Below are 26,777 nucleotides of genomic sequence, written 5' to 3'. Positions count from 1 at the left end.
GTAGTTTTAAAATACACAGGCAGAAAGCGTGGATTTTTATTAAGTAATACTAGTTACTGCAGAAAGCTTATGATTTGGATAAATTTCCTAGTTGAAACCTTGACCTCATAGCAGTCAGTAATAACCCTCTGCTGACTTTGTGAGGCTGAGTAGGGGGAAAACAATCCGATGGTGTGATATTGTTGGTAGGTCCTCTTCTCCAGAGAAGTCATTTCTGTGGCAGGATAATTACCTTTTTTTGTTTTTCTAATGAGTTAGTTCAACTAGCTTGGTAAATCATATGTGCACGTTCCAAATTCTGCATATTTGCAGCACTGAATGGACAACTCCATAAGTGTCTATCTTAATTAAATTAATTAAATTTAATTTACTTAATTAAATTAATTAAAAATCTATCTTAAAACAACTGGTGAGTTGTGGGTGGTGGAGCCACCACAAGTTTTCCTCTATTAGCCTCGATTCAAAAGCTGTGTCAGTGATTGCTGTAAGGCTATAAAGATTGAGCAGGATGTTGTAAAAGCACAACAGTGGCAATAAGAAATGTAAGCATTTTTGATACCTGAAGACCAGATAGGTAGTCTGTGCAGGCACTGTATCATGTTATATACATTTGTAATACTTTTCTCTGTGTGTCCCATTGGCTGCAGGAAACAAGACTACAGAAAATTTAACTCGCAGCAGGTCACTCCTCCCCAAAACCGCAGCATTAATTTGTACTGCTAATAATGAATAAATAACTCACTGAAGAAAATATGTAGTAACAGTGGAAATGTTTGAGTGAAGGCCAGGTGGCAACCCACAGCAATGCTCACAGTTTTGCAAAGAACTTGCCTGTTTACTATGTTAAAAATCTGTGAATGCCTCATGTCTTATGCTCTTTCCCTAAGTATCTACTGCTGTCCAGAGCTGAGGACAGGTTATTAGGTTGGGCAGACCTTTTGTCTGACTCAGGTGTGTGTTCTTACACACAAGCAGCAAAGACACACAAACCATTCCTTTCTGCTTCCTGTTCTGGCATCCCTTGCTCCCTTCCCACCTTGTTTACAACTCCCTTACATGCAGTAGCCCTTGCTCCCCCCACAAGTATACAAACCTTTGTTGGATTAAACAGTTAACTGTGGTTAGAAAATTGTTTCCTGAGAGGTCTTCCCATCCAGGAAGTGGGCAACTAGACCAGGAGCTTACGGTCAACAGTCAGCAGGATGTCCAGGGGCTTGGCGAGATGGAAAACAGAGCAGAAGTCAGGTGGAATAATCCTGAGAGTCTCTGCACGCTATGTGACGGGTGGATAAAAGTGGAGCCAGTGTGAGCCAGAAGTCAGGAGCTGAAGCTAGGAAGGGAACCGTGTGAGGGGGAGGCTGGTGGGACGAGGCAGGGCCAGAGCAGGAGCCAGGCCAGTGGTTCAGGCACAGACATGTTGGGCACCAGGCTGAGCCCTGGTGCGCTGCGGCAGTCGCCCCAACTGGCAGCTGAGCAAGCAGCCTAAAAGCAAAACTCCCAGGCAGCCCTCAAACTGCACTGTACACGGATTGCCTGGACAATTCTTGACAGAAGCTGGTGGCTTTTGTGTAGGGGGAGGTCATTTGCCACCAGCTCTGAGGGTGAGTTTGTTGTCTGTGGAGGGAATGGGGACAGGAGGCTGGTAACGGCCCTCTAAGGGCAGCCCTGCTCTCACAGCCCAGCAGATCACGTGGAGAAGAGCCCACCAACACCCTTGGCATTCCAGACAGCATCATTTAGCTACCCGGGGAGTGACAAATTCTCCTGCTGCACACCCCCTGCTCTGAATATGAAGGTGGTCATACCACCTTCTCCATCTTCTATCTCAACAGAGTTTTGGCAAGGGGAACCAACTTTCCTTTGGCTATCACTGGACAGTCCCTGCCTCACGAGCAAAGGGGGCAGAGGAATCCAGCTTCCCACTTACCTTGACCTTCCCTGCAGCCACTGAGCAAGAGTGTTTCTCCTCAGAGCATGTAGCTTAAATCACAGAAAAGTTTGCAAACAGGAATTTTGGCAACCCCAGTCCGACAGCCCCTGGTGAAGGTAGAACTACCTTCAGCACAGAGGAGACAACTCTACTGCTCTCTGTCCCAGCAAGAAGAGCAGCAGAGAGAAGGGGTATCCAAAGGACAAAGCTGAGGAATGCCTTGTACACAGGCACCAGGGCTTTGGCTGTGTCAAGTCACATCTCTGAGGAGCTGAAGGGAAAAAATCACAGTATATATGCTTTGCCCATTCACCAGCTGAAAAGGGCAATGTGAGCTGAATAGCTAGGAAGACTGTGGAAAGAAGAGGAGGAAAAGACTTGTATCATTTGTGCTCTTCAAAAAAAGCCAGAAGCTCATTGCTCCCTTCTTGTGCGATAGGTGTTAGTGCTAGGTCTATAGCCACGCTGTTCTGAACAAGCCCCTGAAAGTCTCTTTTCCTAATGTATGTGGCAAGTCTCCTAGAAAGATGGAAATGCTGTAACTTGTATCTGGCTCCAAACCTGCTACCCTACTGCAAGCAAGACGAGCATAACTCTGCAAGAGCTAGGCTGGTGCCTCTGCACACACAGGCAAAACTCGGCAATGGTAGAGACCAAATACCTCAATTTTGCTGTGCCTCTGAGTCATAATCCTTAATGAGGTACAGGCTGTGTAGCTACAGCTCCCTGAGCTGACATTAAGGAAAATAAACATTGCTCTGCAAGAAGCAGAGCTGAGGAAGTTTGGTTTTCTATGGTCTTGCATCCTACAACACTGCTCTCTGCTCGTCACACAATATCCCCTTCTTCCTTCCTTATGTCCCCTGCTATTCACCCTTTCCCTTTTACTTCTTCAGCCCCTCCCAACATCTACTATTCGTTGCATCCCATGGATGTGCAGATCCTACCTCCAACCTCTTCCCATGTGCATATGTACTAAGTCAGAGGCAGTTTCTGTTGTGACCAGTCCCAGGCCACAGATGTGCTGATTCCTTGGGCAGGATGCACCTGCTGACTGACTGCTCCACAGGTCAAACAAAACCAGTGACTACCAGTGCAGACTGCAATCTTTCCCAAAGCAGGAGGCAAACAAGGGAACTTCAGTACCACTGTGTCTTCAACTCATCTCTCAAATTTGGGTGAAACTGATCCTAAACATTTCCCGTTTCTGCCTTCATCTGCTGATGGCAGCAAAAAAACAGAGCTGCAAGAAGCCAGATTTCCATCAAGATGACTGAAGCATCAGGCTGTGATCTGTCAGATCCCTCTGACAACTTCTTCTAATTGCCTTTCAAAACAAGTACTTCCTGCAGAGTGCCTACTCTGTTTTGACCTGAGTCTTTCTAATGCTTAATGTAATCTCCAATGTCCCATGATAGTTATTTATAAGACACAAACCCCATGTCTTGGGTTATCGGTCATTTTTGTCCACTTAATAGGTACAGAGTAATCCTAGATTCAGCGGCTCTTCCCTGTTTCAGGAAATGGAGATTCAGGGTCATTAGAGAACAACTACCATCTTGCTGGGCATCTTCCCGTCTTTTAACGTGAGGCGTGAAAGGGGTTTTTACCATGAAGCAGTTAAAGCACAGACATGGCATAGTTGGAGCAGGACAAAGGCATTTAGCAGAGCTCAGAACTGATTGAGACAAAGTGGGAGATCTCCCCACCGAGCACCCACTGTGCTGTGCTCAGCTGCTCACCAGAATGACCCACAGCTCTCCTGGCTCTCCACGGCTGTTCCCCTCTCCCCTCCCTTTAGGGGTCACTTTAGGTTGATCCAGAATTAGGTGATCCACAATTAACCACGTGTCTTGTTGAGAGAACTGCACTGTCTCCCCATTCCTCCCTGTCCTCTTGAAGACTTCCATGGCTGTCTTGAGACCCTGCACAGTTTCCCGCTCTCTTGCCTGTACACTGAAGCGAAGAGTTTTACTTGCTGCCCAGCAGAGTACAATAGTGACAAGTCGAGCATCTAAACAGAAAATCACCTATATGAATCCTTATTTGTATGCCTGCTGGGGGATTTTAAGCGTTATATCTGTGCTGCAGCTTCTTGTAAATCAGAATGGTAGGAGCAGGTAAAAGCCTCCTGATTTGACCCGGCCTGTTTCACAGACTTACTCCGTGACTCTGTCTAATCGAACCCGTCAGTGCTTCCCTGTACCTACCGGTAAGGAGTGACAATACAAGTGCTGTTTAGTTTGCATCCAGCATGAGCTTGCAGAAATGTAAGCAGTCTGGCTAAGGAAAAGGCTGTGCAAGTGCAAACTTACAGTTCACGGCAGTCACCGAGAAGAATGGTTTTATGTCTTTACTTGCCAGGTGCTTTGTAGAAACAAGTTCTGGCTTTGAAAATTCCTGTCTTTGCTCGGTAGAAGTGGAGTATTTCTATCACAACAATGGTAGGCCTTCCAGAAAGAATGGCAACTTTCACATTTCATCTTAAATATTTATGTATGCACGATAGCACATCACTTTAGAAGAAAATGTTCATATGTATTATTAAATAAGGATATAGCCAGGGCTCAACTTCGCCAAGGCATTAAAGCTAATGCCTCCCCAAGCTGAAGGCAGTTCTACCTACTTTCACCTGAACCTGTGTAAATTATGTAATAGTTCAGCTATATAATAATGTTACTGAGCTCTCATAATCCATATTACCACTCTGGACCACACAGTCATCTGTGGCAGCTATTGTACTTCTGGTTAAAGAGAGATATTTTTCCCTCCCGAATTATTCATGTTACATGGAAAGAAAAAAAACCAACTTTGCAGTTCTCCAATAATTTTCAGAAGGTGAGAACTCCTGTGAGCCACAAAAGACAGAATCATCTCTTCAGCACTCACATTTCTGGAACAATAGGATGGATATATTATTTCTTGCAACTGTTCTACACCGTGTGTTACAAACCCACACAAGAGGAAGTTGCTTCTTCAAAATATCAGAGACATGACGTAGACTTGCTGATACCACAGGAGACATGTCTTCTGTGTGTGAGGGGTTGGGGTTTGCTTCATTTTTTTAACTGCTGAGTAACATTTGGACGCTAAATGGTAAAGGTCTGGAGAGAGTTTTCTGCAGCTGAGCTGTTGATAGGTTTGCTATTGTAGAAATCACAGCTGATTTGCAGCAAATCTATAACAGCAGAGGGTCGGTGACTTTAAATAGCCAGAACATAAACATGCTCTGCCTCATTCCTCTGCACATGCTACAAAAAGCAACAGGCTATCCCACATAATTTTTCAACCCAAATCAGTTTTCTCTCATTGGACACTCATACCAGCGTTGCTCAGTAATTTTTAATTAAAAGGCTTCTTCAGTCTTTGGAAAGCAAAAAAATCAACATCTGAGCATCTGGACAGGTTTACTACAAGGACTTTAATTTCCAGCAAAACTAAAATGTGCCGATTTCCTGTTCTTCACTTCTTTTTTCCACTTACTGGAATGCATTGGTGTGTTTACATCTTATTTTACTTAAAATAAACACAACGCTTTCAATTGTTTTTTGTACCACCTCCAGACATTTTAAGACTGACCAGTGGCCTGGTCTACAACCACTGGTTTATACAATTTGGCTGTTTCACAGTTTGGACATTAAGATTATTAGAATATTGCTCAGAAAGAATTTCCATAAGCCTCTCACACTTCTCTGAAGGAAACGAATGCCTGGCTGCCCCAGCTCTCATCAGCATCACCGGAAACTTTCTGTTAGACCAGCTGAGCTTCATTTGTGATCATTTGAACTAGCACCTCAGTCTTTCTCATACAGACAGTTTATTATTCTTTGTATAATTATATTCTCTCTAGAGAAGATGTGTTTTCAGGTAAGAAAAAATAAGAGAGAACCATTTTATAATCTCAGAGTGTATTCGCTATTAAAGATAATTTTGTCGTCTTTGAAATGTATCAGGAATTAATTGAAGCCTTGAAAATGAGCATGTTTGGCACGGGCAGGGGGAATAGTCTTACCATTTAGATTTTTAAAAAAGCCAACAGAGCAGAGGCAAATCATACATGGCATTGCTGCCTGTTACGGAAAACCAGAGCCATTTCTGCAAGCCTTAAGATCCTGCTGAGCTGTATAATGCTGAGCAACAGAGACAGCAGGCAGGAACTTTCAGACCCAGCAGGACTGGCCACTCTGCTGTCATATATGGTCAGGTGGGTGAAATGCTAGGACTGCTTTCCTCCCTTCTGGAAAAGGAAAAAGCTGTGTTGTCACATTTGCCAACATGTGAATGCAAACCATGAAACTCCACACTGTAAGGGCTCTCATGGATTGATGATGGCCTCTGTGGCGAGTACCCTGTTCTGACACCTGTTTATCCTCCAGAGCAATCTCAAAACTGATGAAGTCAAATGTGAAACAATGTAAAACACATCTGTGAAGTTTTCAGACTCTTGCATAAAGGATTCCTGAAGCACAATGCCGCTTAAAACCTATGGCTCAGAAGAAATCCTTCTAGCCTTCTAAAATCACTTTTATGGGAGAGAGGGAGAAAGACAGATTTAAAATACTCCTGAATGGAAATTCTGCCAGCCCTCAGCTCAAGCCCAAGAGCAAAACCACATGAATGAGATACTAATGGGACTTAAGTGCTCAAATTTGAGTCACCTGTAACTACAGGACTTAGCTTCTGCATTCCCACCTCGCTTTTGCTCAAGTGCAAGGTGCAGCACCTCTCTCTTTTCTGGGTTTACCAGTGTCACAGAGAGATCTGTCCTGGGCAGCTTTGCAGGAATTCTTAGGATAGACACCTAGTAATTAGGAAAGCATCCCTGTTCCCCCTTCAGCCCAACTCATTGCCTCCTCCCAGATGGTCACTGGCTGCCCTGGTAAGTCTCATTCAGCTCCAAAGCTGCCGTTTTCTGTCTACTGCAACTTCATACCCTGCAGCACTCCAGGTAGGTTCACTGCATCTCCCTTGGCTGGGGAAAACAGCAGTCTTCCCAAGACATCTGTCAGGGTAGCATGCTATCATGTAACTGCGATGAAGGAGTGTTGAGCTTTGCTGTAATACTGTTACGTCTCCCATCATACTTGCCATTAAAACAAAACAACCCAAACCACCTGAACTCTTGTGCACTGTAAGGTCAGATCAACAGTTCCTTTATTTTTGTTTTGCCTTTGCTCTGAGGCAGGATGTTCAGAGTTTGTGTGCCATTTCTTCACCTGCCTCAGACACCACCGTTCCCAACATTTCTTGGAAATGAGCATGCTGAGCAATTTCTAATTTGCTTTCATCTGAGAAATGATAGTCTTCTGCTCCCATTCCCACTAGTGACCTTGCTTTTCCTTACTTGTATTCCTCACTGGTTCTGCTGAGAACAAAAGCAAAATATTAATTTCCTTTTGGTGACAAACTGGTCGTATTTATTTCCATCCTGCCCTCACCATGTGACAGCCCTTGTTCTTCACTTTCCTGATGTCTGAAGTTTTTTATATTGTTTTTGCTGGGTTTTGTTTGGTGGGGTTTTCTTATTATTTCTATTAATATTCTTTGCAACACCTACCTCAGCTTGATTCTTGGTAATTTTTACTTTCTTCCTGCACTTCGTTAATCTCAAGCCATCAGTCTTGCTATAGGCTGTTTACTCTTAATGTCTATCCTGTGGCTGTTGTTCTCCTCTCTTGACCTTAGCCTTTTCCTAAACATCTTTCTCCATTTACTCGAATCCAAACTCTGCATTGTCAAAAAATCAAAGATGTGAAAAGTTTCAAAGCCCACTCTGCAATTTAGCTTTTAAACACACCACAACAGCCAGCTTCCCAAAGATTGACCCTCTCAGATCAAAAGCATTGTTTATATGCCTGTGATTCCTTTCATGTGATTTGAAGAAATCACTTGATCCAAAGTTAATTTCTAAAACCAGAGCATTATAATATTCTTATATTTTACCAAATCAAAGCTTCAATGTATCCACACATTTAATTTGTTCAGTGGCTGTGTGGGGAAAAAATAGGTTGATTTTCACTTCCCAGAATATCTGGATCCTACTATAATAAACAGCATGTACTTTAATCTGGCAGGTTAGCAACAGTTCTCAGTAGTATTAATCCAGACAACACTAGAGACACCATTAGCTGCATCCAGGTTTAAACCAAGGGATAATTATCCCTTGAATCTTCTCTAGTGAAGAGCCTAAAATTATTCTGACACTTTTTTGCATCCCTAGGGTGACTTGGCTGCATAGCATAGCATAATCTCTTGCTTTAGTACTTTCTGCCCTGTTGCACAGTATATATTTTCCTGTACTCACTTGGAAAATGATAACATGGCACCTACATAGACCATAGAACAACCATCCATAGTTGTTCTTTTTTCAAGCAACCCTAATTCCTGCCTCACATATGGAGAGTTTTTCCAGATTCAGGTTGAACCCCTACCAGGCCTATGAGTGCATCTTCTGAGCGTCACTGAGACTGGAAACAGTCCTACGTACGTGCTCAAGATTCATTTTCTGGTCAGCCTCCAAAGGGGGAAGAGAGAGACAGAAAGTTTACTTTAGGATGGTAGGATTTTCCAGTTCCATCTTTTGCCTGTAGTTCTCCTGTAATTACTCCTGTAATGGTCTGTGGCAAAAAATGGGTTTACTATCTGTGAATTTTGCAAAGCTGTAAAGATTCTTGTTGCCCATGAGCATACTGAAGAGATTTTCTATTCTGTTATAATTGTACTGTTATTTGCTGGGGTAAAAAAAAAAGGGGGGGGGGGGGTAGGGGGCACGCTAGATAAAGCTCTGAATAATGGCTCTAAACCTCATCTGAAACTGAACTGTTTCTCTCTTCACTTTACAGCCACTTTTCTTTGAGAGTTCTCTGTGGTTTTGCATATTAGATTTAAGGTCCTCTAGTTTTCATTGCATACAAGCTCTGCTGACTTCTTATCATATCAGTACAACTACATTGGTTCTATAGCTGCTCGGGGTAAAAATAAATAAATAAAGTCACTGTGGCTTCAAGCACTGACAGCATTACTGGAGGAAAGTCTCCTTGTCAGACTTTTGTTTCTGGACATCCCACAATTTTCACCCCGGATAGATTTAGAGTCACAGAGCTCTTAAAAGGCAGCACTGAAATTTAAGAATTCAAACCAAACTGGGTTAAAATGATGACCTGCAGTATAGCTTTGGAACCCATCTGTTTCTAACTGCTCTTTACTCCTCTTACCACGTTGACACGTTACATGCCCGTGGTTAGCCTCATTAGAAACCATGAGCAGCAGTCAGTGCCTGATAATCTGTTTGGATCTGGACGTGTCACAGAACTTTCAGTACTGAATGGCTCAAGTTTACCTTTCCTTGACCTGAAGAGTCTCTCTCCCCACAGAGTCATGCTGACATGAGTAGGGTGCTGAGTGAGTAAGGCACTTTTTAGAGTAAGAGAAATGAGGACAGAAAGGGGTCAGATGTCAGGTTCTCCAGCACTGTTCGATCAGTTGTACTTTGATACCAAAGATACCCTCGCACCACTGGTTTTCATATAGGTAAATAGTTACCCACATACCGCAATTATATCGCTCCTTGTAGGCACTTCTTTCTGAATGGAAATGTAAGATTTCATGCAGTACACAACCCCTGAGCTAGTGTGCTTGTTGAATGTAAACAAAAATCACTGGGTTTTCTCCCACCAGACCTTTTCCAGAAAAAAGAAAAGTGGCATGTTTGATGTTTCCCTTGTAAGACCAGCAGCAGATGATAACCCTGCAAGGCACCAAAGGAGAGCCCCTAGTGACTTGTCAGTACCGCAGGGGGGTACCTGCCTCACTTGCCCGGCTGCCCACGTGGTGGGGTTGGCTCTCTGGTGGGATGTCCCATCCTGGCCCAGGTGGCAGTCCCAGCCTTGCTTCAGGACATGCTTGACTCAGCAGAGAGAGCAGGGTAGCAAAGCCATGTAATGACCACAGGCTATGCGGCTTTACCAGATGTACATCAGAAGAGCCTGCAAGATGGAAAGAGAATTTGGGGGAACAGGGTGAGAAAGAAGGATTGAATGCTTGAATGCTGCCTTGTGCCGGGAGAGAGATTAGCAAAACTTTTCTTCCTGGTCAAGGAAATCCACTGCTCCCCTGCAACGGGTTTAAGCCAGTATCATCTGCTACGCAGAGTGCAGGACACCAGCCTAGCCATAAAACTTCCTAGCTCTTCTTGGGCACCTCCAAAGGGGGCCTTCCCCAAAATTCAGCTAGCCACAGGGTCTGATTGTCAGATACACTTGCTCATTTTTTAGAGATGGCAAAGGGAATTTACATAATTTGGATCCACAGTGTCTTCCATATGGACATATGTACGCTGCATGTTTCTGTGCCGTGTAGATGTATTAGAACTTTTTTTACATGAGATAACGTGGCCGCTCGCAGCACAGACACTTGCACAGGCTGGTGTACCCTGCTTTCTACCAGAAGTTAGCTTGTGCTGCACTCTGTTCCTCCAGGGTGTTAGATGTCTACTGGCATGAGCTGTTTGGGTATGATCAGATCATGCTGCAGTGGGCAGTGAAGAGTCACTAGTTGAACCATTTTTCCCCCTCTCTTTTTTTTTTTTTTTTTTTTTTCCCTCTCTGACCCTTACTGTAAACTATCAATGAAAAGTGACACATAACACACAGTCCTTGCAGAGGGACAGACTTTGCAGGCACATGTCCCCCAGCATTGGCTGGAACATCCACTCCAAAATACTTACAGCAACATTTTTGTTAAGTATATAATAAAGAAAAAAGTGTTAGGATTAATTTTTGTTATAAAGCCAATCAGCATCCTAGTCACCTGCTCAGTATCTTTCCCTTTGCAGCATATGACCCCTCACCCATTTGCTTCTGTCCAGTTTTGAATTTATATGTATCCACATAATCAGAAGCATTAAGTTTAGCTTTGGATCAAAATCATGAGTTCAGATCCAACATTTTTCACAAAGATTCAGTGGCAAGAGGAAAAGCTCAAGCCCCGATTTCAGGATTCAGAACTGCGTTTGGCTCTGGCCAGGGCATGGGACAGGGTTTGATTGTTGCTGTCCTTGTCCTCATCCAAGTCAGTCCAGCCTCACTGTTGTTTGGGATTCCTGATCAATTTGCATGTATTTTACGATATTATTTCAAAATCTCAGTACTGCACACAAAAATCCTAATTTAAGGATGTGGGAAACGGCATAAGGACAGATTGAGTGGCTGTGTGGTCTTCAAAAATCTCTGTTTTGTTTACATGACAATGCTTCATCCCTTCCAGCTATGGAAATCTTCGTTTGATTTCAGGAGACTGAAGCAGCACAGGTGAAACATTACTGAGCGGAAAAAAACCTGCAGCATGAAAGAAAACCCAAACCATCAAAAAGAAACATCAATTTTATGACTACACAAGATAGCATCTAATGACCACAAATGCCTTCAGATGCTTTACACACAATTTCTGATTAGTGTTCTTGCTTAATAAGAGTCGTAAGCCACTGAACCTTAACAGAACAATCAAAATGATCTCCTATTCTGGGGATGATCATCAACAAATATTTAAATGGCACTATTTTGGGCAGTTAGAGTCTCTTCCTTAGAAAATGTGTTTTCTCCTCACTGAGCAGAAACTTCATTGAAAATACTCAGGCAAAGCAGCAGTAGCAGCTGAAAGCCGCAGTATCACCAACCCTGTGAATGATGACTTTGTGGTAGTCACAGTGCGCTGCACAACTCAACAGTCCCAGTTAAAGCACCACTGAATTACAAGAGAAAAATATCTCCTTTTCTTTGTGGTCCTGCTAGGAATGATGGGTTAAGGTCCGTTTGGCTGGGATGCTTTCCGAGCATGCTGACCTGCGTGGCTGCTCACACTTGTTCGGTGCAAAGGGCTGGCTACCTAGCTCACATCTCTGTGAAGGGCCAGCAGCAGCAGACTGCATCCAAACGATCTGGCAGATGCTGCATATGGGCAGAGCAAGTAGTCGCTCCTTATTCACTTTCTCCATGGTGTATCTGATTTTATGTACCCCTGTCATATCCTCTCTCTAGCCATCTCTATCAGACTGAACCATCCCTGTCTTTTTAATTTCTACTCATACAGCAGTTTGCTCCACAGCTCTCACCAGCTTTGCCACCTTTTCCTCTGTCTTTTCTGGTTCTTCTTACATCGTTCCTGTGATGACACGAGCAGGGAAACACGAACCTTTCAAGATGATAGTGCACCGTGGGCCTACAGAATGGCAAGCCATCCTGCTTTATTCCCTCTCTTCTTTCCTGCTGGTTTTTAATTATCCATTTACCTTTTTGACAGCTGCTGTGGGTTTAGCTGAAACTCTCTTGAACATCAAGACAGTTTCCTTCCATGGTAATTTTTCATGACCCACCGTGCATGTAAAGTTATGTGCACTAAAATGAAGTTGGCTGCTCTGCACGTGGTAAGATCAACTGTCATCCACTATTTTATTCTCAATATTCAAACCCATGAGATCTTTCTGTAGCTCTTCACAATCAGTTTTGATTTTGATTACTCTGAGTCACTGAATGTTGTGGGCAAATTCAGTCACCTCCAATGAAAATAATTTTTCAGGCCACTCCTGAGTATATTGAGCTGCTGTGGCCACCACCCATCCCCCATGGCCTTGAGTGATGACCTGGCCCTGTCATGCAGACTGACAGGTATTCCTGCCCTTAGTTTCTTGTTTTTGAACTAGTTACTAATCCATAGGACAACCTTCACCCTTATGACAACATGGTTTATTTAAGGAAGAGACTTCACCAGAAGCTTTGAGGAGTCCAAGTACACTGTGTCTACTGGATCAGCTTCATCTACGTGCATTCTGGTTCTCTCAAAAAAACTAACAACAGATTTATGAGCCATGGTTTCCAAGCTGTGCTGACTCTTCTCCATTATTTTGTATTCCTCCATATGTCTACTAATTCTATTCTTTATAATACTTCTCACAAATGGCTCTCAAATGTAAATCAGATTTATGAATTTGCGGTTCCTTGGGTTCTTCTACGGACCTTTTCAGAAGTGGGCATCACATGTCCCACTTCCTCTAACCCTGAGGCTAATTTAAGCAAAGCCAATTTAAACAGTAGGTTTTTCGCCACAGTTAATAGTTTGGCAATTTCATATCAGAGCTGCTCGGAAACTCCTGCGTGAGTGCCATCTGGTCCTGTTGATCTGTTGTTATCTATTTTATTGGTTTGTTTTAAAAAGGCTTTTAATGTCACTTCAGTTTGAGATCTTTCATCAGACTTGCCCAATTAAAGTTTTCAACATGGCAGCTCTGCTGAACTCCTAAATTGGAGTGGACACCAATGCAAATAATCCATTTGGCTTTCCTGCTATTGCTTTGCCTTTCTTTTACACTTTGGTCATATATCAGCTATACTGAGTTTCTTCCAGTGACCACCTCTTTCTGGCATGTTTGAAAATTTTCTTATTATTAGTTACATGCCTTTAGTGTGCTGCTACCAAGAAGCTCTTTATTAGCTATTGCTTTGTTATGGTTATACACTTCCTTTCCCAGAACACGTATTCTCTTCTGGTTTTCTCATTTGCACCTTCCCCTCTGTTCTGCAAGATATCTTTTCTCTTCTGGTTTCCTTTACTTTTCTCTTTACCTGTGCCAAATATGAAAGTCTTCTTTCAACACGTAATATATCCCTACTCTGATTTGTCAATATGTCTTTAAATGTGGCCATGACATCTGCAAGCATTTTACTTTCTTAACTGTCCTATTGATTTCTAAAAAGTTTTCCCATTTGTACATTTTTGTCCTTTCTGAAGCTCTGCACTGTGCTCTTTGTGGGTTGGGTTTTTTCTGTTCCTGTGGACTTGCTGAATTTGAGTGTGCTGTGGCCGCCGTGCTAAAATGCTTGGGTGATACCTGTGTCTACAGCAATGCACTTCTCATGGCTGAGGTCAAAACCAGGCGCTGGTTTTTCTCAGTTGTGTTCTCTGCCTCGCTGTTGCAACAAGCAGTTATTTATGGCATCTGCAGATGCAATGTCTGCCTCATGCTTTCTCATGATATTTACCTAGGCTGCAGGACATCACCAAGACCTCTAATATCCTTTGTTTTCTGCCATTTCAAGCTTTCTCATTACCCTTCCCATTTCTCAGTCAAGGTCACCAGCCTGTCAGGTGGCTGACAGCATCGCTCTGATATTCTTCTCTTTTAGGCACAGTATTTCGAACGGCAGGGATTCTCTGTTACCTGTATGCCACAGATGACTTATTTACCTGGTTTGACTCCAAGCTCTTTTTAAACACAGAGTAGCACAATGTAATCTGCAATTCCTTTATCAGTCACAGCCTGCAGCTATGCTATCCTGTTTCAGCTTATTTTCTGAGTTTCTGGTATGTCCATTGCATCAATATAATATTTTTAAAGTCCACTGCTTTTAATTTTTAGCCTCTATCCATTTAAATATCGGATGTTCAGCTTTTATAGAAAAGCCAGCACATGTACGTTTTTGCCTTTGAGGATCAAGGTCTGGGGTTTTTTATTGACTGCTCTTTGCTGTCTCCCTCATTAAACTAATCAGCTTCAGCCCTATCTTTTTTTGTTGCTGTTGTTATTCTTCCCAAGCAGGGATGTAATTGAGCACTGTATACGGTCAGGAAAGATCTTCAAGTAAATCGAGAGAGCTACAGGATGTTTGCTCACTGATGTCTAAAAAAAGCTGGAGATCACTCTGCCAGTCCCTGGCTCCTGCAGTGTGAGCTGTTACAGTTTTGTGCTATTACTTATTAATTAGTAGCACAGAACTGGGCAAAATCAGTCGTGTCAAGAAGCAAACCAAGCAGGATAGCTTTTAAAATGCTCATACTGTACCCTCAAAATGGACTACTGACAAAGTATACACATATCCCCAGTGCCTGGGCACCCAGCAGCAGAGACTAAGAAAACCTGGAGCTGCATGACAGGGACACAAGCAGAGCCAGAGAGCTGATGATTTGACAGCTCATCATCCTGAACAGGAGTCACAGTGCTTGCTCTGTTAGAAAATCCCCTAGAAGTTGGGTCACGAAAAAATAAAAAGGATTACACATCCAAGAAACCCCATTTAACACCAGACATGATCACACAGCACTTGCTATCCTGCCAGATCTCATTACCCCAGGGGTAAAACCATATTATTTACCCTTACGTGACAAAACCTCCAGATTTTAACAGATTATTTTCACTACGGCAGCAGGAACTAGTTTTGTGCACCATCTGTCACATCTCTGCCTGTGTGTCAGCCTGCTGCAAGCCATCATTAATGCCTTATCATTATTCACCTTCCATGTAACAACAGCAGCAATGACCCTCCCTGTGACCAGAAGCCCACAACGATGGGAGCTGTATAAACACAAAATTACAATGCTAGCTCCCCCCACCCCCTGCCGAAGTTTGCAGGCTGTGGAGGGTGCAGGCTTTTTCATGGGTCAGTGCATTGCAGGCATATAACGCTCTTCAAATTCTGTAGCTCGCTAGCTAGCCTTGACCGCATTCAGTGTGGGATGCAAAGGGCCCTCGGAAACTCATCGAGTGCTCAGAGCGGTTGGACCACACGAGTGCTGCTGTGGTTATTCTGCTCCAGAGAGGCAGCACCAGCTAGCTCAGAGCTGGCCTTGGTGTGGTTACGTTGCACCCAGCTGCGTGCACATGTACTCTCCAGCCAAGTGATGCTTGACGGTTGTACACAGGGGAAAGACAAGAGAGGATCAGCAAACATGAATGAAAATCATCTTGGCAGACTCGAGATCTACTTGGTGTAGAGACTTCGCAGAACATAGAATGGATCCATATGTATTTGCTGGGAACAATTCCTCATTGTGAGGAGAGGTGTAGGGGAAAACACATAAAAGGATGTGTTTTAATAAACTACTGAGATTAAATAAAGTCTACCAGCAAGTATCATGGCTCAAAAAAATTCATTAAAAAACTCAGAAGGTGTCAATAAGTTTTCTATGAAGAGAGAAGAAGAGCTGAACCTGCACCTTAATATTTTTTTTTGCTCTCCAGTAATGAAGCGATTTCCTCCTTCAGGACTGGACACCTGTGAAATCTCCGCAGCTTGTGAAACTACTGTCTTTCATAGGGTAAAAAAAGACAGAGGAGGAAGAGGGAGGAGGGGGAAGAATTAAAGGAGCTGAGCTGAGGCCTTCTCATCCCACCCATCCCCTGATAGACACACCTCTGTGAAGGAAAAACACTCCCTGGGAGGGTCCTGGTACGGAGCTCTTCTGGAGTCATGTTGCCCACAGCACAGTCCCAGTTTTGAGTCTGGAGGGACAGGCTGGACCTTTCTGTCAGCACAAAAGGAATCCACTGAGGGACCTTCCAGGGACCTCGAGAAGCAGCACTTGCTCCCTGCTTTTGAGCTTCCTTGTCTTCCATGGTGGAATTTCGCTGTCCCAGGTCCAGCACTGAGGGGGCGTTTAATGGTAGGAAGGTATTTAACTTCCCCCTCCCAAACCACCCTCCTCCCAAGTGCCTTGTAAAGAGACTCCTTTGCATCTTCCTTTTTATGGCCAGACATAAGTACAGCCAATTTAGAGTCTAGTCTTCCAGTTATTATTTCTCATTAGTTTTAAGAAGCTTACAGTCTGTTAAATGCTTTACTCGCTGCCTTGCTGAGACTCTCATCTGATTTACTGATGGGTTGTGAAGACTTTCTTATTGATTTTCCTTTGCCCTTTTATTGTATTACTCTAAGACAATAGTAAAAAGATTAACTGTGATCAAGTGGCTAACAAAATTAATGTGCTAACAGAGGAAAGAAAAGCCAGGATAGAAGACAAAACAGTTCCAAAGCCTCTGAAGGAGCTGGTTGAGGCATCCTTGTGGCTATTAGCCATATTTTGAGGCTCCATCAATGACAGGTGGGAGACACCACGAAGTCTGGAAGAGGGCAAAACACAAAAGAGGAAAAGAGAGAAGCCAGGGACTGGCCAAAGCTCATTTTACTGAAATGAATGATGAAAGCCTGGAAAAAATGTTACAACCTTTTAAAGACACAAAAATCAGGAAACTGATTTAAAAAAAAAACCCCAAAGTGGGTTTTTAAATCTCAGAGTTTTGTATCGTAGCTGTGGCTGTAATCCAAAAGTTTTTTGGATTACATAGCGAGTGTAATCCAAAAGTTTTTTAAATATCTGGGTGAGTCAATACTGCCAGCACCAAGGGACAAGGTAACTTCATGGTCACTATGTGTATGGGGAGAGGTGGGCTACTGGGCTGTTTCTTTATCTCTGAGATGCCGACCTAACTATCTCCTGTTGCTTAGTGAAGTCCTTTCCATGCAGACCCTGCACAAAGCACACAGTCAGTCTATAAATTAATTCCCAGTTCTATTTTTTATAATTTTTTTTCATTAAAATTGCCCCAAATGCCACACAGCTCTTGCTCCATGCAGAATACAGACTAAGGAAAAGGCAAGGGGACATCCCATTTGGGACAAAGGAGACAAACTTGGGGCAATTAAAATAGATACCTGCCTCCGCCTGGAAACCTGGGCAGCAATCCATACCAGCAAAGCTGGAATCAGGGAACAGAAGGAGAAAGAGGCTTTTAGAGGGAGGCAAGTAAAAAAATAAAGCAGAATTCTGCAATTATTGAACTATCTGACCAAATAATATTGGTTTTCTTAGACAGCAGCAAAAAAACCCAACCTCTGACGTTCCTTCCACTTCGAGCTCCGTTTGGCTATTTATAACATCTTCGTTCTCAAAAGTGCACCAATTACAACAGTTCTGCCACAGCCTTCATTTTCAGCAAAGCCCCGAAGAAGGGAAGCTGGCCAAAACAGAGAGTCACAAATCCTGCATCTTCTGCTCTGCTTGGCCTCGTTAGTGGTGGGCATATTTCATACTTGTACTTTTCTGAGATGAAGGATGCTTTGTCCAAAACCTGTAATGCAAAGGAGAGGACCTGTCCACTTTGGTTTGGCTCAGACCCTGTTCTCCAGCTCTTGTTGCCCATAGCTAAGCCCAGCTGAAGGCTGCCGAGCGCAGCTGATGGGAAGCCATGCCAAGGCAGCTGCTCTAGAACTCTCCTTGTCCCCCCGTTTCCCTTTTCCCTTCCTCATACAATCCCCCCAGCGCAGCCCAGAGACGGTGCGTGGGGCCAGGGCAGCTGCTGTGAGGCAGCAGTTGCAGCTGCTTTGTTAAAATAAAAATAAAGAGAGCTCTGAGAAAGGTGGGAATTTCTTTCTTACCTATATCCCTAGGCCAAAAGTCTGAAAGTGTCTTGAGAACATAATGGAAAACAGTACAGACTTTTATGAGTGAAAGCATGGTGTACAGCTTTACTTTATGAGCATCCTCGTCCCTCAGACAAAAGCAACAGATACCGATTAGGGGCAGTAACAGTTTCCAAGAAGAAACATAACATGCTTTTTCTAACTTTTGCATGTTTAGAACTGACCTCTGTAACTCAAAAGCAATGAGCCTTGCTATAGGGCTGTGTGATTCAGGGGGTATTCACTTGTTTTGTGATGTCCATTTTCGCTAGGGTGGGAAATGTGCACATGAACACCTGCAGACTGCAGACCTGTCCTGCTGGAGGACAAAAAGGATTGCAACCACAGTATTTTGACTATGAGGACATCTGTTGTTTCTCTCCTACTTACAGTGCTCAGAGCACACCCAAAACCTGACTGTGAGCACCATGGTTCATCTTTTTAAAGTCAGCTGTGGGGCTAGCACCAGAAGACAGCTCTCCCAGGGAACTTTAAGAGAATGAAAACCTGTAAAGAACGCCGCAAAACATGCAGCAGCAGTTATCCAGATGTCATGCTTGGCAACAGACTTTTTCAGCATTTCAGCTCACTTCAGCCCAGGAAAATTGTATTCCTTTCACCAGATAATAGTTGATTTGATAGAGCTTCTTCTGCTCACTTCATTCAGCATTTTGTGTGCTATTCATTTTAGAAAGGCATTCTTTGGCTCTTGGCAGATGGAGAATCCTGTAGCAGAATAGTTCTGGATGTTATCCCAGGCCTTTTTTTCTCCCTTTCTCACTCCCCTTCTTTCCTACATCTTCCCCAGATTGAAGTAGGCTTTGCACAGATTTGGAGGACTTTTAATTTCACAGTGTGTTTGAAAAATAAGAGTGACTCAGGGGATACAAAACATATGAAACGAAGCGATGACTTCAACTACAAAATTTTGAAAGCAAATGCCTCGTTGTGCAGTGCCTGCATTCATTTGGTTCAACAAGTTACCGCTGTTATCTGTATTCCAGCTATTCCTACAAATGCCTTCCTACCACAATTCCCAAGAAAATGCTTGAGTAAATGCATGTTTTTTCAATTATTTTCTCTTCTACATTTCCTGAGATGTCCCGTTGTCCCCGCATCTTTTGCCTTCACCCCTGTAATGGTTAACAAGACTGCCCCTGGACTCAGAGCTAAGCCCTTAGCCAAGGGTTTGCCAGACTAGTGATAGTTCACAGAAGTGTAGAACACACTGAAGATACATAGGGACAGGGGAGTAGAAACAACTGCTGTAGTTTTAGTCTTGCTACAGTGACAATGGCTCTAATTTCCTTGTTTAATACCTTCTGCATTAGAAGCCAGCTTCTCATGTCTTGCAAAGAGGCATGTCTCTAAGGCACTCAATGGAAAGAGTCTGAATTGTCCCAACTAAGCAGCTATGCCTATATTGCATAGATCAGAGAAACAGAACTTTCTTCAGCTATTTTTCCCCCCTTTTGTTTCTATAAATTTTCTTCAGGCAAACATTCCTCCTGCCCACATTTTTAAAGCAACTGAGTCTCTCACACACACACTTATTACTGAATGTACCTGTGCCCATCTCCAATTTCACGAGATCATTTCCTGAGATATTCTTTCAGAATGTATTTCATGTACATTTTAACATTTTGAAAGAAAAAAACCTGAGAAACCATTTACCCACAACATCCACATACCTCCCTTAATGCCTTTCTCAGTTCAGTTCACTGAATGTCATCTTCAAACTTCCTAAAGATTAGGGACAAACAATTATTTTTTTTTTTCTCCATTTAACTGGCTCTGAAACGATCAGCTTTCGCCTTTGCCTTTTGTTACAGAGAAAAGCCATGGCACATCAACCTGTCTGGGAAAAAAAATAAAACACAGTGATGGGAGAATAACCCAGAAGGACAGAGAGCCAAGAAAATACCTTTTACTTGAACACGTGATTTTTTAGCAGCATGTTACTGCCATGCAGGGGCTCTGGCTGGAGGGCTGCCCTGAGGGACTTCATCGTGCGATGCCTGTTTGACCCTCCAAGGAATGCAAGCAGACATGTCCAGCATCTGTAGCAGGAATCTTTTGTGGTCAGTCCCTGCATCCAGGCAGGCTGATGACCCAGCAGTGTCCACATAACGCCCCTCCAGTGTCTTCTCCCTCCATTGAATGCCATCTATTTCTCCAGCCCTGTGAAGGGCAGTCCCACAGGCTGACTGCAGACATCAAACTGAATCCCAGAAGCCTCCCAAAAGTTACTTCAGTGGTGATCAATTATTTGCCCCTCATAGCTGTTGACCAGATCTGACTGTAAGCTCAGTTTTGACTCTCTGGCTTACATGACATGACTGTAATTTGTCCTTAGCCATTGAAAAAACCATACTGTGCAGGTATTGAAAACCATCCTATCCATGAGCACACATGATATACTCTGCAGGAGCACTGTGTTTACAAGAAATCTCCTCCTCCTCCCCTCCACATTCCCAAAAATTCCTAAAAATAAAAGGTTTCTGGAGTGAAACAAGTACTATGATAGCCTTTTGCAGGTAGGCATTCCCACACACTGTGCAGTTTCCCCCTCCAGAAACAGGCTGCCCCTGAGAGGACGTTCGCAGATGCCCCACAGCCCGGGAAAGCCAAAGCCCCGGTCTGTGCTTTCCTTCTTTTCCTTGTTCCCTTATTTTCTCCCATGGGATAAATTCCTTTTCCTCTATGTTGCCCACTATGAAGGCACTGTCACAAAGCCATGGTATGAACAGCAATGGATGGCCATTGCATGTGACTGGGTCCCTGTCCTGGGCCCTCTGTGCCTTTCTGGAGTTGCACCAGGAGGTAGAAGAAGGGACAGAAGGCAAAGAAATAAAAAGCAATGATCCCGAAGTTACCAGTGACCACCACCTGAGGAAGAATGGGGAAATGCAGACAAGCATGTCACTCTTCAGAAGCACTCTTGCTAAGTATGTTGCAGTCAGAGCCCTGCATAAATGCCTACAGAAGTTGGATAAGAGAGGACCTGGAAGGAGGGCACCACCCAAGCAAACAATCACATTGTGAGGACAAAACAAAATAATAATTGCGTGTTTTTCTCTCTATTCTTAAATGTTGGATTTAGTATTCTGTAATATAAAAACAAGTGTGTGCTACACCATAAGCAGTTGGCTGGCAGTGTCTGGCTTTAAGTGTCAAGGATGCCACTGGGCTTTAAGCATCAAGGATGGCTTCAGTTGTGTCTGACTTACCTGCCGGTAAGAGGCACAGCAAGGAGGAGTTCTGGTTTAACCCCAGCCAGCAACTAAGCATCATGCAGCAGCGGCTCAGTGCCCTCTGGTGGGATGGGGAAAAGAATCAGAAGAGTAAAAGTGAGAAAACTCATGGGTTGAGATAAAGACACTTTAATGGGTAAAGCAAAAGCCATGCATGCAAGCAAAGCAAAACAAGGAGTTCATTCACCATCGGCAGGCAGGTGTTCAGCCATCTCCGGTAAAGCTGGGCCCCATCACGCGTGACGGTTACCTGGGAAGACAAACACCGCAACTCTGAACCTCCCCTCCTTCCTTCTTCTTCCCCCAGGTTTATATGCTGAGCATGACATCTCATGATACGGACTTTGGTCAGCTGGGGCCAGCTGCCCTGGTTGATTCCCTCCCAGCTGCTTGTGCCCCCCCAGCCTGCTCGCTGTGGGGTGAGGAGCAGAAAAGCCCTTGGCTCTGTGTAAGCGCTGCTCAGAGGAACTAAAACATCCCTGTATTATCAACGCCGTTTCCAGCACAAATCCCAAACACAGCCCCATGCCAGCTACTATCAAGAAAATTAACTCTCCCCCAGCCAAAATCAGCACAGAGTTATGGGAAACACACAGGTAACATATGCTTCTTATAACCATAATTGTTTTCAGAGGAAGCCTGCTCGCGAAGCCAGCTGAAACCTGGCAGTCAAAGGTGGAGTGAAGGGGTGTATGACCTGACTCCGTGTGCACAGCCATGGCATGCTGGCACAGAACAGAGAAAATAATTCATTCATTTACAGAAAGCCAGTGTGGGTCCAAGGCTGGGGAAAGGATGCTGAGAAAATAACTTGCGGCTGTTTTAAAATTAACGCTTGGTTCCCCACTTGCTGAGCGGTATGCTGATGAAAACGACCTCCCTCCGGCCGCATGCTGCCCACCCAGGAGCGCAGCAGGGAAACCCCTGATACCAAACCCCTGCTTCTTGAGCTCCATGTTTCATGTCAAAAAGTAGCAACTTTAAACACATGATGTAACCCTCGTGTTTATTCCTGCCTTTTAAATTTCTCTAGGCATCTTTATCTGCCAAGTACTCCATTGATTTTAATGCCGGGAAAAGGCATCAGAAGAATAGCTCTAGAATGTTATATCCCTTACATGACTGGAGAGTGGTACCTGTGAAGCCTTCCTCTCAGTGCAAGATCAATGAGCTTCCCCAAAGACAGAGGAGAACCACCAAGGCTAATAAGGGTGGCTCGCTCCCTCTGCTTACATGTTCCTTGACTTGCCTGAGATCAAAAAGAAGAATCACATAATAACTCTCTTAAATGTTTGGGTTATTTTGGGGGGGTTGGGTTTGTTGGGGTTTTTTTTCATGCTGTCTTGTTTGCCAAATGCAAGAAGCTCAGCTGCTGGAGCTTGTTGTTCCAAGCAGTTGGGCCCTGGGTTTGCTTTTGGCAGTCAGAGCAGCCCTAGCATTTTTTTTCCCTTTGACAGCGTGGGAACTTTCTGGGAGCCACTTGAAATGCACATGGCTCCCACTCCACCTAGCTAAATATTTTAGTAATGGGAAGCAGTAGCAGAAAACAGCTCGTTCTATATTTTGTAGAATTTTCTCACTTGCTTATATACAAATTTCTGTACCTGATCGGTCTTCATCTTTCATTGTTTAGCCCAGCATCCATTGAAAAAAGTCAGTTATGTGGGAACACCACCAAAGCTGTTTGTGCCTTTGTCTGGAGCTGGTGTTAGATACTCATACAGAGGTTTGTGATTAAGTCACTAGAGAAATTCTCTCCTCCAGAAAACAAGAAAGTCTGCTATTGAATCAGAAATTAGGAAATATTTTTGAAAGGGTAATTTGATTTTCCATTTTGAGTTTTGACATTTTTTTTTCTAAATGTATTGCAGAAGTCTCTGCTGATACGTATTTTTTAATCTTAGAAATACAGTTACCTTTTGTTTTGGTTATTGCTCACAAGGGCTGAAGGTGAATTTATAGGAATAGCATATTAACATTTGATGTCAGCTTGCAGTTACAGTGCATTCGAAAGACCAGCTGTCCACTATGCACCACATTCACACACATGATCAGTTCACATTCTAATGTACACGTGAAATGTAATGCATGTGTTTCATAATTATTTTGCACATTGCATAGAACTTCAACATGCTTTGCATTGTATTATTTGACTGGACAACAGTCAAAATTATCTAGACAGAATTTTACAGTAAGCATACGTATCCACTCACTGCTTGGTAGCAAGAACATTTGTTTTTTTCCTGAGAAAAGTTTTCTTTATGGAAATAATAATATTTCCTATCGCTTTGACTTACAAGTTTCATTTCATAGAAATGTGCACATACTGAAAATAAACACATTATAATGAATACAATTCTTAAGGTGAATATGGCAAGAATCAAGAGACATCTAGAGACCTGCACACAGACAGCATCCTAGAAATATGAGAGGCAGTTACACAAGCAACTTAAAGCTTACAGAACTTTACAGACAATAATACTATTCTCATACCTCTACTTAACCAGCCAAAAGCTGCAGGGATGTAGTGAGGAGTCAGTAAATGTCATAGGCATTTCTGGTGGTGACAAAACCAACTGAAAACAATCTGAAAACAACTTTGTTTTGTTTCATTTAGTTAGCTTTCCTCCTGAACAGAAATGATTTTATACATTGAAATACCTTGATGGTATTAAAATACAGCTCAGCATTCTGGCACCACTAAATCCAATGGTGAATTTCCAAGCTACATTATAATAGTACCAATATTTCATTTCCAGATAGAAAATAAAATCCAGCCAGCCTTTAGCAAGCTAAAACCACCTCTGTTTTGAGTCAGGCCTTTGAGGGACCTGGAAGATTAAAAATAAAAAAAGAAAGAAAAAAAAAAGACCTTAGGTGAATACTAGCGCATCAGATTTATACCAGGTGGCAAAGCGATGAACAAAGTCTGTTAAGTCTGGGCTATGTCTGAGGCTGTCTTGAACTGCCATAAACTCTGCTTATTCATATCTGCTGGCGAGGCTTCCGTGGTGCTGGGGTGCTGCAGAGGTTCCCGCGGGAGAAGAGGAGGGGAGCATGTCCCTGTGCAAACAGCCCGATGACGCCCCCTCCTCCGGAGGCACAATGTTTTTAGGAGGATGCTAGCAGATAAAGGGAAATGCAGAGGTAGGCAAAGAAAGACCAGAAGGGTAGGCAGGGATCAGCAGGGAGAGATGAAAGCACTAGATATCTAGCTTGGCTAAGTAAAGATGTAAAACTCCGCAGCTATTTAAAGTGTGGTGCTTGGCAGCGGGGGAGGGGAATTGCCTGTTTTACCCCGAAGGATGGAGCATAAGCAGTATCAGCTCATCATAACCAGAGCGAAACTGTGATGCAGGCTGCCTGGGGAAGTTTTAGGAAATACCATTCTTCAAGAGTTATGCAAAGCAGGTCTAGGCACGGCACTGGGTATCGCAGCTTTGGCAGCTTCGGTAGCCGCTGGGGCACCAAAGGGGAGAAGGGTGGACTTGGGAGGGGATGGGGGAATAGCCAGAAGCAGTCTAGGGAAAGCCTTTGCACTTCCTAGTTAGCAGCTATCTGTAGTTTTCTGCATCTTTATGGGTTGTGCTGAGCGCCAACACATGGGCTGGGCTTTTGAAGAAAAAACAAAACAAGAAAAACCATGTTTGAGCACATTGAAGAGAAGATGTTATTAAAATACCACCAGAGGTCACAGAAAAAGGTGCTTTGTAGCAACCCAGGTTGTCCTGTAGTAAAAGCTGCCAGGTTTTTGCAGTGTTGTCTCTGTGACTGTGACCAAGGCACCGCTGGCAAGCAGAGCCTCTGAAGCTCATTGTGGGCAACTTGGCAGCAACAGGCAGTTCCTGGCAGGTGAACAAAACTCTTGCCGTTGGCAGGCCTCTATCAAGACTATGGAAGCAGAGGATATAAAAAGAAGACTGGTTTTGGATCAACTGGAGATACAGGGCCATGCTTGCAGATGAGCTGCCAGTCACCCGGTGATGCAGGAGAGCTGCTTCCCCGGGGCGCTTGGCAGGGGACACCAGTGGGAGCGGGCTGAGACATCCGCTCTTCATGGAGCCAGGACGAGGTCATCAAGAATTATTACTAGGAAAAAAAAAAAAAAAAAAAGAGAGCCACATGGCTCTTTCAAAGCAACTGATGTGCTGTGAAACTAGTTATGAAAGTGCTCTTCATTTTACATATGACTCGGCAACAAAACCATTTACTTTAATCCTCTCATCTCAAAGTGCCTGGGGTAAAAAAATGAGCTCTCCTGAGAACAGCTTCAGTTTAAATGGATTTTATAGCAGCTCTGTCAGGTGTTTAGGTCTATTTAATTTCTTATAAGGTGAGAAAATTTCCAGTGACACCTGGATTCCCTTTTTCCTCCCACAGACACACTGTGCTAAGCCTGTGGTCTCATAGTACAAGTTTAGAGCAGGTTGGAAACAAATCACCTGCAGGCTTGTGGGGGAGGAGGGAAACGCCTCCTGAACACATCAGGCCTCTCATTTCCCCATGAGAAGAATTTTCACTGGCTCTACATCATTTCCCTGACAGACATCATAGGAAAGGCTTGGATTTTCATCACTGAGCAAAGCAGACCACTATTACGCTTCTGGATAGATTCCAGCACCCCAGTCTTTTTTCATCTGCTGCCCTTCTTGACCAAGTGATGTGCTCAGGTTATTCTAGTTGTGATAAGAAACAGAGGCCAGCATCAGGTGGCTCTGATGTCAGCTTGCTTGCTAACAAGACCACACAAAGTCCTACTTTAAGGCAGAAATCATCAAGTTTCCCTGCTAGCCGTGCTAAATCCCCTCTAGCCAGCATCTAGCCCCTCCCAGGAGGCCTGCTCTTTGGCTCACAAAAGCTTGTTCAGCCTCCATCAAACTCCTTTTCACACACTCATATGTATATAGTTACACATCCCCATATGCATATGCTTACGTATCACATCCTCTGCATGATGCTCAGTTTAAAAAAAAATAAAAAAATCTACCCAAAGCATTAGATTCTTCAGCATTTGCCTTAACTAAGCCTATCATATGGACCAAAACTATTTTGCCCAGTAAACTCCAGATAGCAGTGTTCGAATTCAGAGTCAGCAAGGTATTCAATCTGTAACAACACTCTGAAGACAAAAGGTCTAAGCTCTCCTCTGAACTTCCCTGTTGATGAGCACATATATCAAGAGGCAGATTGGTGACCCATGATACCTGCAGGACTGATCGCTGCAGCTAATGAACAGCCCTGATTACAAGCTGTTCTTTTCTGTCCATAATAATATTCTGAAGGAAGATTCTCTAGTAAATTAGATCTTGAGTGAAACGATCATTAGAGGTTGTAGGTTGTTAAAGTATATCGAAAAGCTGCTAAAAT

General features: G+C 43.6%; 1 long non-coding RNA gene across 1 annotated transcript; it reads right to left on the bottom strand.

Annotated features, from left to right (window-relative positions):
- Nucleotides 1-21,392: 21,392 nt before the first annotated feature.
- On the bottom strand, nucleotides 21,393-24,635 carry LOC130144832 (uncharacterized). Its single transcript, XR_008820262.1, has 3 exons — nucleotides 24,283-24,635; nucleotides 21,598-21,660; nucleotides 21,393-21,471 (listed from the first exon to the last, which is right to left on the bottom strand). It is a non-coding gene; the product is annotated as an uncharacterized LOC130144832 (long non-coding RNA).
- Between the last annotated feature and the right edge of the window lie 2,142 nt (nucleotides 24,636-26,777).

This window comes from Falco biarmicus, chromosome 2 (genome assembly GCF_023638135.1).
Source record: "Falco biarmicus isolate bFalBia1 chromosome 2, bFalBia1.pri, whole genome shotgun sequence".
Taxonomy (NCBI): Eukaryota; Metazoa; Chordata; class Aves; order Falconiformes; family Falconidae; genus Falco; species Falco biarmicus.
This window is presented reverse-complemented; position numbering and strand designations above follow the sequence as displayed.